Here is a 17,659-nt window from a genome sequence, read left to right as displayed (position 1 = left end):
GTTTCTCATCCAAGAAACAAGATTATAACAGGAGCAATGTAATGTCGTAAAATATTTGTAACTATAGTAAATCGCAATTGGCATCTACATAAGATAAATATATATTTCAGGTAGCTGAAAATGATTCGCAAATAATAGAGGCGAAACGAGTATGGCACAAAGCAAACTGCTTTTCCTCTAATTTTAAAGACGAAGTATAGCTCTATAAATAATTATGGAATACTACTGTCGGTGCTGTTTAGTAACATTTGCGGCTTAGCATCTACAAGTATGTTATCAGTACTTTTGTCACATCGAATCTCACTATTTTCTAACTATGAGGAACCTCTGGAGCAATAATTAGCTGAAGAATTCGTTTCTTTATGACAGAATGATGCATTTTTTATCTACCTTCCGTGCTGTACACCTTCGTGGGTGATTGGATGAATGAATCAGTCTGATTTAAGAGTTCTGCACGGAATGTCAGAATCAAGAACTGTACTCATGAGCATGCCATGCTTGCAACATTTTGCTGGTTGTGGAGGTAGCGATAAATGCAGAGTCTGTCAGCGATGTTCCGCTCCTTTCAAACCTCGCTAGTTGCAAGTGAGAAAAGTATTTTTCGCCCCACCACTTGGCGAGGACGCGCTCGCGGAAATTGACAAACAGGCAAGCTGTTTACTTCGGTTCGATGTGTCATAGCTATAGAACGCACTGCAGTGATGTGTCGTGATAAATGAGTTGATTTTAAGGTGCAAATTGTGGTCATAAAAAAAGAAAAAAATGTTCTGAAAATGGATACAAAGAAGTGCAAAAAATATTAATGAAATTACTTGATTTGGAGTTAAATAATCTATATTAACTTTCTATCATCGATTTACAGGGTTCTGTTACGGTGGATTACATACATGATTTCAACATTTTTGACACTAAGACGGTGGCGCTTTGAACTCAGTGAATCCCTGTATATGAGGAAACTCCTAGTGACATCTACAGAACCAATGGAAAATATCGTGTCACCAACCGAAAAGGAAGTTCAGTCAAAGTTCCAAAGGTTTCCACATCTGTGTTATTCTTCAAATTTAATTCGAATTTGACTATTTCAAATCCATCATAGATGTCCCGAACACTAAACAACGTATTACAGAGTTCCATTTTCTCTTACTTTCTTCTTCCAAACTCTGAATCATATCAGGCAAATACTTATAATCACACACTTCATAAAAGTTCCAACTCCATGTCTCTGTTGCTGACTTGATGGCTGCTGCGTCCATTGAATCTAAAGCACATGTGAGGTGCTTGATTTTATCTACGGTTTGGCACAAGAAAATTTTTCATTTTATTCATGTATCCTACCTTGGGATAACAGGAAATTGTGGAATGTGAACCAATGTCATTTCTTGGTAAGAAACTTGACGATTAGGAGCCTTTACCAGAATCTTCATCAGAGCAGCAATGAAGTCACTTACCCTGCAGAAGTTTTCCCTGATAATTGGGCAAATACTGAGATTGGAGTACATGCCATTCAATTGTTGCAAAGCCAAAAACAGGTAGCATGCTTGATCAGTCACAACAAGCCTGACTTTTTCGTACTGTATGACCCTGGCCACAGGTTCATACATGAGTCGTTGAATCATTGCATTATCTCGAGTTTTAAAAATTATTGGTTTTAGCCATTCACAAGATAATGGGAAAGCTAACGCAATCAAAATATATCTTTCCACCTCATTAGTAGTTTCATCTACAGTGCATCCCACTTCATGTGTTCTGGTCAACTCTTTTACTTTCTCTAAACCTTCCTTACAAATTCGCTGTACGAACATGTTCTCTAAGTGCCCGCATCCGGCATCATTTCTCAAGAGCTGATTTGAATGCAGGATCGTTTACCTTGTGGATTACAATTTCTGACTGTATTAAAGCCATGACAAAATCCGTAATAAACTCACTCAGTGACTGTTACTTTTCGGATCATGAAGCGAAGGCGTGTATCAGAGCAGTTTGCTTAGTTTTCGACTTGCGAAGTTCAGTGTTCTTTAATGTTTGTTGTTGTGGATGTGCTGGTTTATTCTTTTTCTTTGATGCTTTTCATGTATTGCAGTATTTACTTAGCACACGGAAAATAGATGAATGATATCAGTTTCTATAAAATGAAACTTGAATCCTTCAGAAAGTGCACACAGCTTCTCCTTCTTAATGTCTGGCATGATTTTTTTAGGAATAATCCAATCCCGTTAAACACTAACAAGGCCAATAACACAGCACACAGTCGATAGAAGGAACCGTTAAATTCATCACAGGACTATCTGAATTTAGTTTTCAACTGTTGCAGCATCACTGTTAACATTTTATTTGGTTTCACAGTCAGGCAGCAGCCGCCGGCCGAGAAACGGCCGTAAAAGCGAAGTACCTGAATTTGGTTATGGTTTTAGGTCGCAAAACTGCTACGGTCATGAGCGAGTAACTGATTTTTGTGACATTCTATGAGTTCCTAACCCGGTGAAATATATAGTTTCGTCTGCGTGCTTTGGTAGTTTAGTTTTTTAATTTCTGTCTGTTAATTTAATATCTAATAGACACAGTTCTTATGTTATCGTTTATGTCGGGAAGTCACCGATCTTGTAACATTTTGAAACTTATTTATCAGGAGCTAATACTTTAGTCCCTTCTGCGTGCCTTAGTAGTTTAGTTTTTGAATCTCTACATGTTAACCTAATCTACCAGACACAGTCCTTGCGTTTCAGCAAGTATCTACAGTAGAGTTCTACAGCCGTCTGTTTGTCTGTGTAGTACAGTTTTCCACCGTTGTAGTGTGGCTAGGGACTGTGTTTGCTGTGTGTGTATGAGATCTGTGTTGGTGACACTTAACTCTCAGCTCCAGGCTGTGATGGCTTTGGTTACACGGTTGGGGGCTACAGTGAATGGACATTTCTGCTGTGGACCAGCTGTGAGGATCCAACTGACGTCCAGCACGACAAAACCCACTGATCGGTCCACACAGTAGCCAGTCCAGTTACTGCTCTCACTGACGTTTACCACTTACTTCTGGTCGAGTGAGAGGTCGCCTTGGAGCGTGACAGGCTGCGAAAGATGCACGTAAGGTCTTCCTGATTAGTCTGACAAACAGGTTTCACATGCTATTTGTGGCCGACAATGTGCCTCACACAGATACAGTTGCTTGTTCTGTTCCAGGGGAAACCTCTCAGTCTGCAAGATCCAGGCAGTTACAGAGGGTGGGATTATCGGTAGTTGGGAGCACCAGTGTTAGGCACCTTATCGAGCCCCTTACGGACATGGCTGCCAAAGAGGGTACGAGAGCCAGTGTGCCTTCCATGTGCATAACAGGTGGAGACGTTCCAAACGTGGAAAGGGTCCTTTCGGTTGCCAGGATAAGCACAGGGTGCAGCCAACTGCAGCTGGTGGCTCACTTCAGCACCAATGACGAGTGTTACTTTGGATCGGAATACATTCTCTCTGGGTTCGAGCAGCTGTCAGAATTATTAAAATCGCCCAGTCTTGCCTGCAAGATGAAATCAGAGCTCACCATTTGCAGCACAGTTGACTAGACTGCCTGCAGAAACAAATGGTACAGAGGCAAATGGAAGGTCTGAATGAGAGCCTCAGATATTTCTGCAGCTGTGTAGGCTGCAGATTCCTTGGTTTGCACCACGGGGTGGTGAGCTGCACGGGAAGCACGGGCTGTGTGACGTGGACTGAACGGTTTTTTAGGTTAGATGGCCTCATGGGAACACAAAAAGGTCTTCAGTCTCAAAGGACGTCGGTGGAACATAGGAAGGAGATAGATCTAGGAACTGTCGGTATAGCAGTTGTAGATTGTGATAGCTGTGTTGGGAAAGTACCAGAGCTCTAGACGCTAATAGAAAGCACTGATACTCAAATCGTTATAGGCACAGAAGGCTGGCTATAGCCAGAGATAAGTTCTGCAGAAGCTTTCTTGAAGTCTCTAACGGTGTTCGAAAAGGATAGGCTATATAGAGTCGATAGTGGCTTGTTTCCCGCTGTTAGAAGCAGATGGCCCCTGTGAGTTAGTACGAGTAGTCATTCTTGGCAACCAGAATAAAATAATAATTGGATCCTTTTATCGACCTCCCTACTCAGATTATACAATTGCTGAAAGATTCAAAGAATATTTGAGTCTAATTTCAAACATGTACCCAACTCATGCAGTTATCAACAATGATGATAGAAGTTGAAGAAAAGAATTAAAAATTGTATCATGGCTGGGATTTGAACCCTGAGCCTCTGCTTACTACGTAGATGTGTTAGTCACTACACTACCGTAGTGGTAGTGGCAACACAGTTGCCACGACTACCCTAGTCCAATGCCCTCCCTAATATAAACTTCAATTCACACCTTCAGCCGGTTTTCCTCTTCTTAAATTTCCGGTATTACCGAGGCTCCCCGGTATTCGAATAGCACCCCAACTTTGTATGTAATGACGAAATTCTGTCTCTTCCTTAGGTATAGGTGATATGTAGATCTTATATAATTCAACTTTCCTTGAGATATATGAGACTTAACTTCATATGGTTCTGTCATTATTGTAGATAAAGTTGAGACTCATATGTCTCAAGGAAAATTTAAGAGCTTGCAATTATAGTTGGTGGTAACTTCAATTTACCCTCGATATGTTATCAGTACATGCTTAAATCCAGAGGTATGCATCAAAAAAAATCTGAAATTGTGCCAACTGCATTCTCTGATAATTATTTCGAGCACTTAGTTTAGGAATCCGCTCGAATAGTAAACGGTGGTGAAAACACACTTGATCTCTTAGCAACAAATAGTCCTGAGCTTATAACGAGCATCGAAACGGTTCAAATGGTTCAAATGGCTCTGAGCACTATGGGACTTAACTTCTAAGGTCATCAGTCCCCTAGAACTTAGAACTACTTAAACCTAACCAACCGAAGGACATCACACACATCCATGCGCGAGGCAGGATTCGAACCTGCGACCGTAGCGGTCACGCGGTTCCAGACTGTAGCGCCTAGAACCGCATGGCCACCCCTGCCGGCATCGAAACGGATACAGGGATTAGTGAAGATAGGCCTGTCACAATAATACCAAGTATACTAATTCCCAAATACACCGAAAATAAACAAAAATTATATCTGTTAAGGAAAGCAAATAAAAATTCGCTTCACACCTTCTTGAGGGAGAATCTCCACTCCTTCCAAATTAATAATGCAAGTGTAGACCAGGTTTGTCTTTACCTCAAAGAAATAGTATCTACAGCATTCGAGAGATTTATAGCAAATAAATTAACTATCGGCACAGTTCATCCCCGATAACACAAAAAACGTTAGAATACTGTTGTAGAGACAACTACAACAGCATGCCAAATATAAACGAACGCAAAATCTCCAAGACAGTCGAGCTTTCACAGAAGCTCAAAATTTAGCGTGGACTTCAATGCGAGATGCATATAATAATTTCCACAACGAAACTTTTTCTCGAAACCTGGCAGAAAATCCGAAAAGTATGCTAGTAGCAAGACACAATCAATGTCTTTTCTGCGCGGTAGCGTCGGAAACGATATCGATAACATTGCTGCTAACGCAGAGGTACTAACCATACTCTTCCGAAAATCCTCCTCGAAAGAAGACGAAGCAAATATTCCAGAGTTTTAATCAAGAACAGCTGCCAACATGCGTAACTTAAATCACTTAATGAAAAAGAAAGTCTTTCAGCTCAGATTGTGTACCATTCAAGTTCCTTTCAGAGTACGCTGATGCAATAATTCCGTAATGTACAACCATATACAATAGCTCACTCGACACAATATCCTTACCTAATCACAGGAAAGTTGCACAGGTTACACCAATATACAAGAAAGGCAGTACGAGTGATCCACTAAATTATAGGACCCTGTCATTAACGTCGATGTGTAGCAGGATTTTGGAACAAATATTGTGTTCGAACATTATGAAATACCTTGAAGAGAACAATCTTTTGACACATAGGAGAAGGAGGAGATTAGTGTTTAACGTCCCGTCGACAACGAGGTCATTAGAGACGGAGCGGAAGCTCGGGTGAGGGAAGGATGGGGAAGGAAATCGGCCGTGCCCTTGCAAAGGAACCATCTTGGCATTTGCCTGAAGCGATTTAGGGAAATCACGGAAAACCTAAATCAGGATGGCCGGAGACGGGATTGAACCGTCGTCCTCCCGAATGCGAGTCCAGTGTGCTAACCACTGCGCCACCTCGCTCGGTTTTTGACACATAGTTAACATGGATTTACGAAACATCGTTCTTGTGAAACACAGCTAGCTCTTTACTCGCATGAAGTGTTAAGTGCTATCGACAAAGGATTTAAAATTGATTCCGTATTTCCAGGTTTCCAGAAGTATTTCGACACCGTACGTCACAAGCAGCTTCTAACCAAATTGCGTGCATGTGGAATATCGACCTACTTATGCGACTGGATTCGTGATTACCTGTCAGAGGGGTCACAGTTCGTAGTAGCTGGCGGAAATTCATCGAGTAAAGCAAAGTGCTTCGTTTAACCCTCAGCCAGGCAATTAAGTATGGTTTTCGGAATGGCAACGTAGATGTAAAGGTTGAACAGTGCTACTGAGTTTTACTAATTTTGCTCACTGTTGCTGAAGTTGGCCATTTCTGCTGTGATTCGCAGTTGTTGCTGGAGCTACAAATAATTACTGGAGCTCTCAATAAATTTTGTTTCAATATTTACTCGCCATTGCTGGCTTCTTATTAAACAAAATCTTAAAATCCTGTTCAAGAAGAGGAAAAATTTCTATCTAACCTATTAAGAACGTTGATGAAAATGGGGGAAATGTTCTTAAGCATGAAACAGAAGATAAAATGTGCAAAGTTAGTAGCCTCAAAAAGGTCCAAAAAGGTACAACAAAATATGCTTATTTTGCTTAATTTCATGTCCCCAAACGCATACATTATCTGAAAATAACTGTATTTTTGGTGCTGCACCCTAAAATCCTTTCTTTAGTCATCATGTAGCAGCTTAGGAGCGGTTTTCGTTTAGAACTAAAATTCAATAACTTTTTGCTGTCACATTTTTCAGTTTTATTTAATACATTTTCACGCACAAACAAGTGAGTCCACAAAATCACGAGGCAACTGCCGAGTGCTGCTGCCAACTCCAACTATACCGCAAAATAGCAACACCAGAAGCACAGGGAACAATAGAAACAACTCTGCGACTGCAGTACACACAAATGCAGAAGCAGCTACGCAGAGTCCAAACAAGTCCTCGGCTGGCTTCCCACCAGCCATTTCACGCAACTCTGGAGACCTTAGTCTCCTCAACAAAGAATTCCGTAACAAACACAACCTCACAACATTTTACTCTAAACTCACCGGGCACCACGCCACACTGTACGTGGATCACAAATCAGACTACACAAATCTGCTGGACTTTCTGAAAGAAAGAAAGGAAGGTAGAACACTTCACGAACAGGACAGTCTTGGAAAAGACCCAGTGTGATCAAGGGGGTAGGCTCTCGATCTCCGATCGAGACAGTATACTAGGAACTCACCGCCCTTGAATGGGAGTGCATTTGTGTAAATCGAATGACTGAGTTCGGCACCGTGAGACCATCACACAACTACATGGTGTAGCTGGCTGACACGTCCAAGTCCCGCGACCTGCTGAACTTAAAACTATTTCTTCACATGGTCGTCGATGTAGAGATTTACAACACGTCGTGCACCCCTCAACAATGCTACAACTGCCAGCACTTTGCGTACGCAGGTATTCGATGCGGTCTCGCTCCCTGCTGCCGCAAATGCCCTGGTGGCCATACGACAGAATAGTGTAAAATCCCCAACAGAGCACCACGCACATGCGTCAACTGTGGTGCGGCCCATCCGGTTAGCTACATCGGATGTATTGTATACAAAGAAGCTCTGATGTGTAAAACAGCCAAACACACAAAAATTGCCGCCATCACAACTCTGAAACCGCCCTCGCGCCCAGTTAGGAGAGGAGTATCCTTTGCTGGAGTGGCAGCCCGAGCAGCGCGGAGCCGTCAGAGGAACCTCGCAGCTCTGCACATGCACAACAAACATCCCCAGCAACAGACACAGAACCAAGACATACAACACCCAACACCACACTCGCACCAGATACACCACAAAAAACAAACAACAACACCAACCTACCCCTGATATCGCCACAGATCACAGAAGACGCACCTACACAGGGACTGCCCCAACGCCAGAGAAGGAGAAACAACCGGAACAGGAGAAGCACGACCACACCACAACAAACACACAGAAAACAGGACACCAATGCGCACGTACACAATTCGGACACCAACACAACGACCCACACAACACGCCCACTCACCACAGAGAGCACTCAGGCGCCCATAACTGTCACTCAAACAGCTGACACACAAGCCAGCCTAGCCAGAAGCCAACACAAGCACCAGCGGCCGCCAGCACAACCAACCACCCACAGGACGACACTCCCAACATTGCCTCAACACTCCGAAGATTAATGGAGACATTATTCCCCGTACTCACGACCACCGAAGTAGTCATGAAGATTATTGGGTGTGTCTCACAACTCTTCAGGCATTTCATGTCTGGCTCGCTCAACTGGACTACCTCGCCACTGTTTACACGAATACATCGCTAACACGCCACAGCAGATCCGAATTGCAGAGGCCAACACAAACTCACAGATCCTGATTTGGTATGCCACCAGGATCTCAAACAAAAGAGCCGAAAATGGCTGCGTTCGTGGAGCGAAAGGGTATTTGAATCGCCCTAGAGAATGAAACACTGCTTGCGCCTCATAAACAGCTAAACATCCCAGGGTGTAGAGTTCATCGTAGCGACCGAGCGGACCGCAAGAAGGAAGGAAGGCGGCACAGCAGTCATCTTTCACAAAGACATAGAGCACACGAACATCGACCTCCCTGCGCTTGAGAGACTAGAGGCCACTGCCGTCAGGGTCAAGTTCAAAGGAGCCAACACTGCACTGCTATCGCTGTACAGTCCTCCTAGAAACATAGTAACACGCGATATCAGCACAGTACTCAACATAGCACCGCAGCTAATCGCCGCTGGAGGTCTAAATGCAAAACAATCCGACTAGTACTCACGAATATGTACCTCCATCGGGAAGAAACAATACGAACATGCAGTAGGCCGAAACTACGTTATACTAAGGCCGGACGTCCCCACGTTCGTGCCTACAGAGGCCCGACACAGGCCAGACCTGTTAGACATAGAACTCATCAAGGGCATCACATGCACATTCAACCTTTTGGTTGAAAACGATCTGGACTCAGACCACATGCCTGTATTACTACACATGGAACAAACACTGCAGGACACAGAACCACGCAGGATACTGAACTACAAGCGCGCAAATTGGACCCTATTCAAGGAAACGCTTGATAGTCGTATCCTGGACACGCTCGAAATCAGCAACACGCAAAAAAATTATGATGCGGTGGAGGCTCTTACTACTGCCATCCAAGACGCAATGACTGAGCCACTCCACGTACAACACCGAAACAGCACTCGACGGCCCTGCTCAGGAAACCCTCGGTGTTATCTCAATGAGAAACCACCTCAGGAGATACTGGCAGCGTACCAGGCGCCTGTGAACAGACTCCAGTATATAATACGGACAAAAACACAAACATTTCGAAACGAACAATGTGGGCAGAAAGTCGCACGACTAGATAACACAGGTCTTGGCGTGTGTAAGTTAGCCACACACTTCACCAGGGAGTAAAGTTCACATTCCCACTCTACAAGGAACAGACGGCCCAGCTTACTCCGCGACGGAGAAGGCAGAGCTTATGGCCACAACACTTGCATCATCTATCATGCCGAATCTGGCTCCTTCAGATTCAGTATTCACATTTGAAACGGACCAGGAGGTTACACAACTAGTAGCCCAGCCCTCGCGCGACGAAATCAGACGCAATAGTACAAACGAAATTACTTGGGCTATCAAGCACACCAATGCTAGGAAATCCCCTGGGCCTGATGGCATTCAAAACCGTGCCCTCCAAGAGTTCACGGATAGAGCCGTAGAATACCTTGCTCACACAACGAAAGCCATTTTCAAACACCAAAACTTCCCTCCCACAGAATTACCGACCCATCAGTGTGCTGCGCTCGCTCAGCAAGATTGTTGAGAAGGTAATACTGAAACGCATCACTAGGTACTTCATCACTAATTACACCCTAAGACCGGAGCAATTCGGCTTTAGGAATTACCACTCAACTACACAACACGAACAAAGCACAGAAGCCGTGTTCCTGGACATCGAAAAAGGTTTCGACTGCCTCTGAAACAACGGCCTTATACTCAAACTAGGCGAATTTAGTTTCCCGAACGGACTCGTACGCCTCATACACTCATATCCCACGAACGGATGTTTTAACACTGTCGTGCAGGGCAAACAATCGACACAATGCGGTATTCAAGCTGTAGTACACCAGGGAAGCATCCTTGGACCCATCTTGTTCAACCTGTGCATTAATAACTTTCTAGCAGCACAGAAAAACAACGTTAGCCATCTACGCGGATGACACAACCATCCTCGCGCAAGACTGGAAACCGTCGGCCATAAATTCACGAATACAGACGGCACTCAGAACTGTCAAGCCTTGTTGGAACGATGGCGTATTAAAGTAAGCGCCGACAAGTGCGAAGCAGTTCTTTTCACACGCAGACCGAAACTACTGCGGAAACAATAACACTGTTGACAGGTAACACTCCATATACGCCCTATACATTTCCGAGAGAAAGTCAGGTATCTCGGTGTCCGGCTGGACCGGAAACGTACATGGGGGGACCACATCGAATACGTTACCAACAGAGCCACGAGAGGATCAAACAAACCTACCCAATTCTCAACAGGAAAAGTACATTAAATAGAAGGGTGTCAAGGACCATATAAATGACACTGATTTGACCTCTGATGATGTACGCAGCTCCCGTCTGGGGATACGCAGCTCCTACATGCCTGCGCCGCCTGCAGATCATACAGAACAGAGTGCTGCGCATCATTAGCAACGCTCCACGCTACACACGCACCATGGATCTTCACAATGAATACTGCCTTGAAACCCTCAAGGAAGTATTCAAAAAACACGCCACCCGACTATACATTTACTCGAGACACGCGAACTATCCTCTCATCCTTACTCCGGGAAACTCTGATCACAACCATAGGTGGAAGCATAAGCAACCAAAGACACTAGTAACTGGAGCATAACCACCTTTGGCAAGCTAACATACACCCACAAGCGACAAACGTCGGCAAGCTCCTGCATACCAGTAACGTTGACTGGATATGCCAGCTGCTATTAAAGTCGACCAACAGGCTACGGCAGGGAAACCGACAAGCTCGCACACTGGCGCACAAATAAATCGCCAACATCATCCTACACTGTGCATCTGGTATATGACCTATCGGACACAAACGATGACGAACCTGTAATAGGTATGCTGACGCTGACCGAGAAATCAACCCCGGCACCCAGCGGCGGCCGCCGAGTAACAACACCCCACAACGTCAAAGGTATCGACATGCATGATACCCACTAGTGACCAAGCCTACTCTTGCATGACCTGTCGTAGGCAGAAAGAAAACCGCTACTGCTCTTACAACCCGACGCAACTATCGCAGAGGTATTTTTCCTTGACTCTTGCTTGGCGCTTTGTCCCCCCCCCCCCCCTCCCCTGCCCATCAAACCGCTACCCTTCGATCAACTTTCGACCCAATCTAAATCCAGATGAGCCGTCTTAATGGTTAAACGTAACCAGACGTATACAAACTTTGCAGTACCCGCATCCTACGAGACCTCACTCTGGTGAGCCTTGGTCTGTGAGAATAGGCACCAAAGTATGACTACAGATCAAAGAGCTTACTGCTTCGTGTAGTGATTCATTCCTAAATAAATACGTGGTTATTGATGAGAGTTCTAATGTCTCTTTCTTCCGAAAATTGCCTGATCTTAATATGTTCATTCCTGCTTTGGTCTTACTACTTTGTCGGCAGCCATAGCCCGTTACTGTTTAGTCGATCGAAGCTCCACCTGAGTTGTTTCAATGAAAATATCATTGTTTTTTTATACTTAGCATCTGCCTCTTTGGTGATACTTTATCCTGAGGAAAGGGATTTCCATTTAGTGGTGAACACAAATGTATAGGTAGAATCTGCCGCGCGTCCCTTATATTAAAGTTTGTGGGTAGTGATACGCTTCACATTGTCGTCCATAAAGTTACAAAAATTGTTCAAATGGATCGGAGCACTATGGGACTTAACTACTCAGGTCATCAGTCCCTTAGAACTTAGAATTATTTAAACCTAACTAACCTAAGGACATCACACACATCCATGCCCGAGACAGGACTCGAACCTGCGACCGTACGGTCGCGCAGTTCCAAACTGTAATGGCTAGAACCGCTCGGTCACTCCGTCCGGCCATAAAGTTACAGATTGAACTCGCCACGATGTGTGTGTAATGCTTTTCTCCTCATCTTGCATTTAGTGAAGTTAAGACGTTTTATCGGTTGTTATCGAACCGGTAACAGTCTATTGCTGACCTTACTTTTGTCTCAGTGCGTCTGGTTACATAATCTGAACACCCTTTTTTCTTATAGACCTGTCACGGGATCCTGACTTGGTAATTTTAGAATGTTTTGTGTGTTTTCATCCTGTGCCAGCCTTGCCACCCACTGCATACATTAAGCAAAGTACGTCATTATTAGTACCTCCAGATTCATAAACTTTTATTACTGTTTTGTGGGAAACAAATCTAATACTTTGCCACTATTCTTATTAACTGTAATCCATTTGCCGAAGTCGTTCTTATTCGGCTTTTTGTAAAGGGTGATGGCACCTGTATGTCTCAAGAACCAATAAATGGCCATCTCTTTTATCGTTCCAAACTTCATCCCTGCTCGTAATTTAATATGTTCCAACGACGTACCGAGTATTTGAAAAGGGAATGAAATGAATTACTGCATTTGTTATTAGGTTACACCATATGTTATCATGTACGATTAACCTCGTGTGCTACTCGAAGTTATCCGTTACAGTTATAATTCATGCTGATGGCATTAATGGCCAATATAATTGAAACATATGCAGATCATTAATAAACCCACACTTCTTCACATAGACAGTGTGATGTTAATGTATATGGTAGCTGAAATATCCCCAGTTATCTGGTATTATATCCCGGACTCCTCTTTGTATAGTAACGAAGCAGAACTCTTTTATTAAATACCTCCCTCGCCTTTTAACTAGATATTCAATAGCGCCAATAAGTAACATCTTTTTTCCTTTGCGAGGATGAGAACCCATTGATACAAACGTACGTCAGGAAGAAATTTGTGCTTAAATCTTGGACCAAGGAACTGATATTCGAGAATGAATCTATCGTAATAGTTGTTTCGTGATATGATAGGCACTGATATGGTACAATCAGCTCATCTATTACGGATTGCGATATCTGTTGGCGAAACATAGATAAAACAAATAGCTGGAATGCCTAAGTGACTCAAACATGGCTGATAATGACACACTTGTTTCTCACACGTTACACTAAGACGTCGGTTTACACATCGGAAAACATCAAAAGCAGTCTAAATATCTGTCATGTGGATTTAAAGAAGAAGCAAAAAAAGAAAGGATAATACTGTAAATAAACACCCAAACAAATTACGCAAAATAAAAATTTGGTTCCGTTCCTTTTCCGAGGAGAATGGAACCGAATAACACTGTGTAAACGAACCTGGTGATTCGTTCTGTCCCGACCAGATAAATTTTCACTCGTGCTGACCTGTAAGGGGCACGGGGCGTGGGGCCGCACACATGGAAATGCGTGTACGCAAAGCGGCGACCTTTAAAATGAGATCTCGCCGCGGGAGCCAGTTTGGAAACACCGCCCGGCAACGGTAGCAGCGGCCGCGGGCAACGCGATACGTTTAGCAGGGGAGCACAACGGCAGCGGCGCAGCGCCATCAAACGCAATTTAAATCATTTTAAGGGAAATTAGATCGGCGCGGGGCGGACGGCGTTAAGCCCGGGACGATAGTTTCCACGCGCGGGAACGGTCCACTCCCGACGTGCATCCACGTGTGTGTTAATGTGTGTGCGTGTGTGTGTGTGTGTGTGTGTGTGTGTGAGAGAGAGAGAGAGAGAGAGAGAGAGAGAGAGAGAAAGAGAGAGAGAGTGAGAGAGTGAGTGTGTGTGTGTGTGTGTGTGTGTGTGTGTGTGTGAGAGAGAGAGAGAGAGAGAGAGAGTGAGTGAGTGTGTGTGTGTGTGTGTGTGTGAGAGAGAGAGAGAGAGAGAGAGAGAGAGAGAGAGAAAGAGAGAGAGAGTGAGAGAGTGAGTGTGTGTGTGTGTGAGAGAGAGAGAGAGAGAGAGAGAGAGAGAGAGTGAGTGAGTGAGTGTGTGTGTGTGTTTGTGTGGCCCGAGCGCAAACGGACGGTAGCGGCGGTGTTGTGGAACAAAAAGAGATACACAGCGCACGTGGAGCTGTGACGGAGGATTTGTCGCTGGCAAATGTAGCAGTGAAGAAATGACAACGGCCTGTTGCAATCTCAGCGGCTTATTTCAGCACACATCGATTAATGCCTCACTGCTTCCTCAAAATGATGATGGCAACATCAAACACTGATGGGAAAAACAAGATCGCAACACCAGAGAGGAGTCGTGCGACTTAAACGAAAGTTAGTTAGGAGTGGTTCTACATCTGAGAGATGACATCTACCCAGATTTCGCGCCAGCCGCCTAAGAGTGGCCGTAGTAGCACCAGTATGAGGATGCAAATCGGATTTGCTTCAAATGAACGCTATAACGTTAGTGAGTGTTACTTCAGTTACCTTTGAGAATGGGCCTGGTGAGTCAATGTTAGTCACGAATGAATTCAAGGCGACAAAGGCGCCGTTACCAGCATCTCACTGATCTTGCATGAACTCTGGTTGTTTCGGGGAAGGAGACCAGACAGCGAGGTCATCGGTCTCATCGGATTAGGGAAGGACGGGGAAGGAAGTCGGCCGTGCCCTTTGAAAGGAACCATCCCGGTATTTGCCTGGTGCGATTTAGGAAAATCAAGGAAAACCTAAATCTGGATGGCCGGACGCGGGATTGAACCGTCGTCCTCCCGAATGCGAGTCCAGTGTCTAACCACTGCGCCACCTCGCTCGGTTGAACTCTTGTAATAGGGCTACGAGAAGCAGGATGTTCCTTCTGTGACATTACAGAAAGACTTGAAGGAATGTAGCTGCTGTACATCACTGCTGGCAGGAGTGGTCCCGAGAATGTAGAGTCGCAAAATGACTGGGCTGTGATCCAGACCAGTAGCATCGTACAGTCCCTCCAGCAGCAATTTGTGTAGCAGTTGTTGGCACCACAGAGCCAGAACGAGCTGTCACAAATCGGTTACTACAAGCATATACGCGAGCCGGACGCCCTATATTTCGAATTCTATTGACCCCAAACTAACGATGTCTGCGACTTCGTTGGTCTCAAACGACAGTTCATTGGAGGACATGGTGGAGGTCTGTTGCGATTTCTGACAGAAGCTGGTTCTTTCTCGGTGCTAGTGATGGTCGTGTGTTGGTTAGAAGGAAACCAATTAAGGGCCTGCAACCAAACTGTCCTTAAGGCTGCTTGCTAGACACGCTGGAGCTACGCCTGGGGTTATGATCTGGGGTGAGATTTCGTGTGACAGAAGGAGCACAATCGTAGCAATCCCACGTACTCTGAATGCAAGTTTGGGTGTCAATCATGCCATTCGACCTGTTGTACTGCCACTCATGTATAGCATTCCATTCCTAGGGCTGTTTTCCAACAGGGTAACGCTCACCCACTTACCGCGGCTGTAGCCCAACATGCTCTACAGTGGGCCGACGTGTTTCCTTCACCTGTTCGATCACCAGATCTGTCTCCAATACAGCACATATGCGACATCATCGGACGACAACGCCAGCGTCATCCACAAACAGCATTAACCGTCCATGTAGTGGCCGACCAAGTGCAACAGGCGTAAAACTCCATCCAACAAACTGATGGTTCAAATGGATCTAAGCACTATGAGACTTAACAGCTGAGGTCATCAGTCCCCTAAACTGAGAACTACTTAAACCTAACGACATCACATACATCCATGGCCGAGGCAGGATTCGAACCTGCGACCGTAGCAGCAGCACGGTTCCGGACTCAAGAGCCTAGAACCGCTCAGCAACCGCGGCCGGCCTACAAACTGACATCCGGCATCTGTGCAACACAATACATCCACGTTTTCTTGCACTCAACATTCTGTCGGCTACACCGGTTATTAATGTACCACCATTTCACTTTTGGAATGGTTTATCTCGTGCTTACATTAACCTGTGCTCTTGCAATGTTAATCACTTAAATATGTTACCTAGATAAATGTATTCCCTAAATTCAATCACTCTACATTAATTATTTTTTGGTGTTGTGATTTTCTTTCCGTCAGTGTATTTGATACATCATCTAAAGCCATCTGTTAGGAAAGCCTTTCATACCGTGTGTTGATACGTGAGTTGCGGATCACCCGCATGGCTCAAAGACTGTCTATTCAGTTATCCGTTGAGCTAGAGCGTCACTCTAGCTCAACGGATAACTGAATAGACAGTCTTTGAGCCATGCGGGTGATCCGCAACTCACGTATCAACACACGGTATGAAAGGCTTTCCTAACAGATGGCTTTAGATGATGTATCAAATACACTGACGGAAAGAAAATCACAACACCAAAAAATAACATTATGTCGGTGCTTGACTAATTCAGGCTTTCTGCATCTACATCTACATCCATACTCCGCCAGCCACCTGACGGTGTGTGGCGGAGGGTACACTGAGTACCTCTATCGGTTCTCCCTTCCATTCCAGTCTCGTATTGTTCGTGGAAAGAAGGATTGTCGGTATGCTTCTTTGTGGGCTCTAATCTCTCTGATTTTATCCTCATGGTCTCTTCGCGAGATATACGTAGGCGGGAGCAATATACTGCTTGACTCTTCGGTGAAGGTATGTTTTCGAAACTTTAACAAAAGCCCGTACCGAGCTACTGAGCGTCTCTCCTGCAAAGTCTTCCACTGGAGTTTATCTATCATCTCCGTAACGCTTTCGCGATTACTAAATGATCCTGTAACGAAGCACGCTGCTCTCCGTTGGATCCTCTCTATCTCCTCTATCAACCCTATCTGGTACTGATCCCACACTGCTGAGTAGTATTCAAGCAGTGGGCGAACAAGCGAATTGTAACCTACTTCCTTTGTTTTCGGATTGTATTTCCCTAGGATTCTTCCAATGAATCTCAGTCTGGCATCTGCTTTACCGACGATCAACTTTATATGATCATTCCATTTTAAATCACTCCTAATGCGTACTCCCAGATAATTTATGGAATTAACTGCTTCCAGTTACTGACTTGCTATTTTGTAGCTAAATGATAAGGGATCTATCTTTCTATGTATTCGCAGCACATTACACTTTTCTACATTGAGATTGAATTGCCATTCCCTACACCATGCGTCAATTCGCTGCAGATCCACCTGCATTTCAGTACAATTTTCCATTGATACAACCTCTCGATTCAGCACAGCATCATCTGCAAAAAACCTCAGTGAACTTCCGATGATATCCACAAGGTCATTTATGTATAT

This window comes from Schistocerca gregaria, chromosome 1, assembly GCF_023897955.1.
Source record: "Schistocerca gregaria isolate iqSchGreg1 chromosome 1, iqSchGreg1.2, whole genome shotgun sequence".
In the NCBI taxonomy this organism is placed as follows: Eukaryota; Metazoa; Arthropoda; class Insecta; order Orthoptera; family Acrididae; genus Schistocerca; species Schistocerca gregaria.
This window is presented reverse-complemented; position numbering follows the sequence as displayed.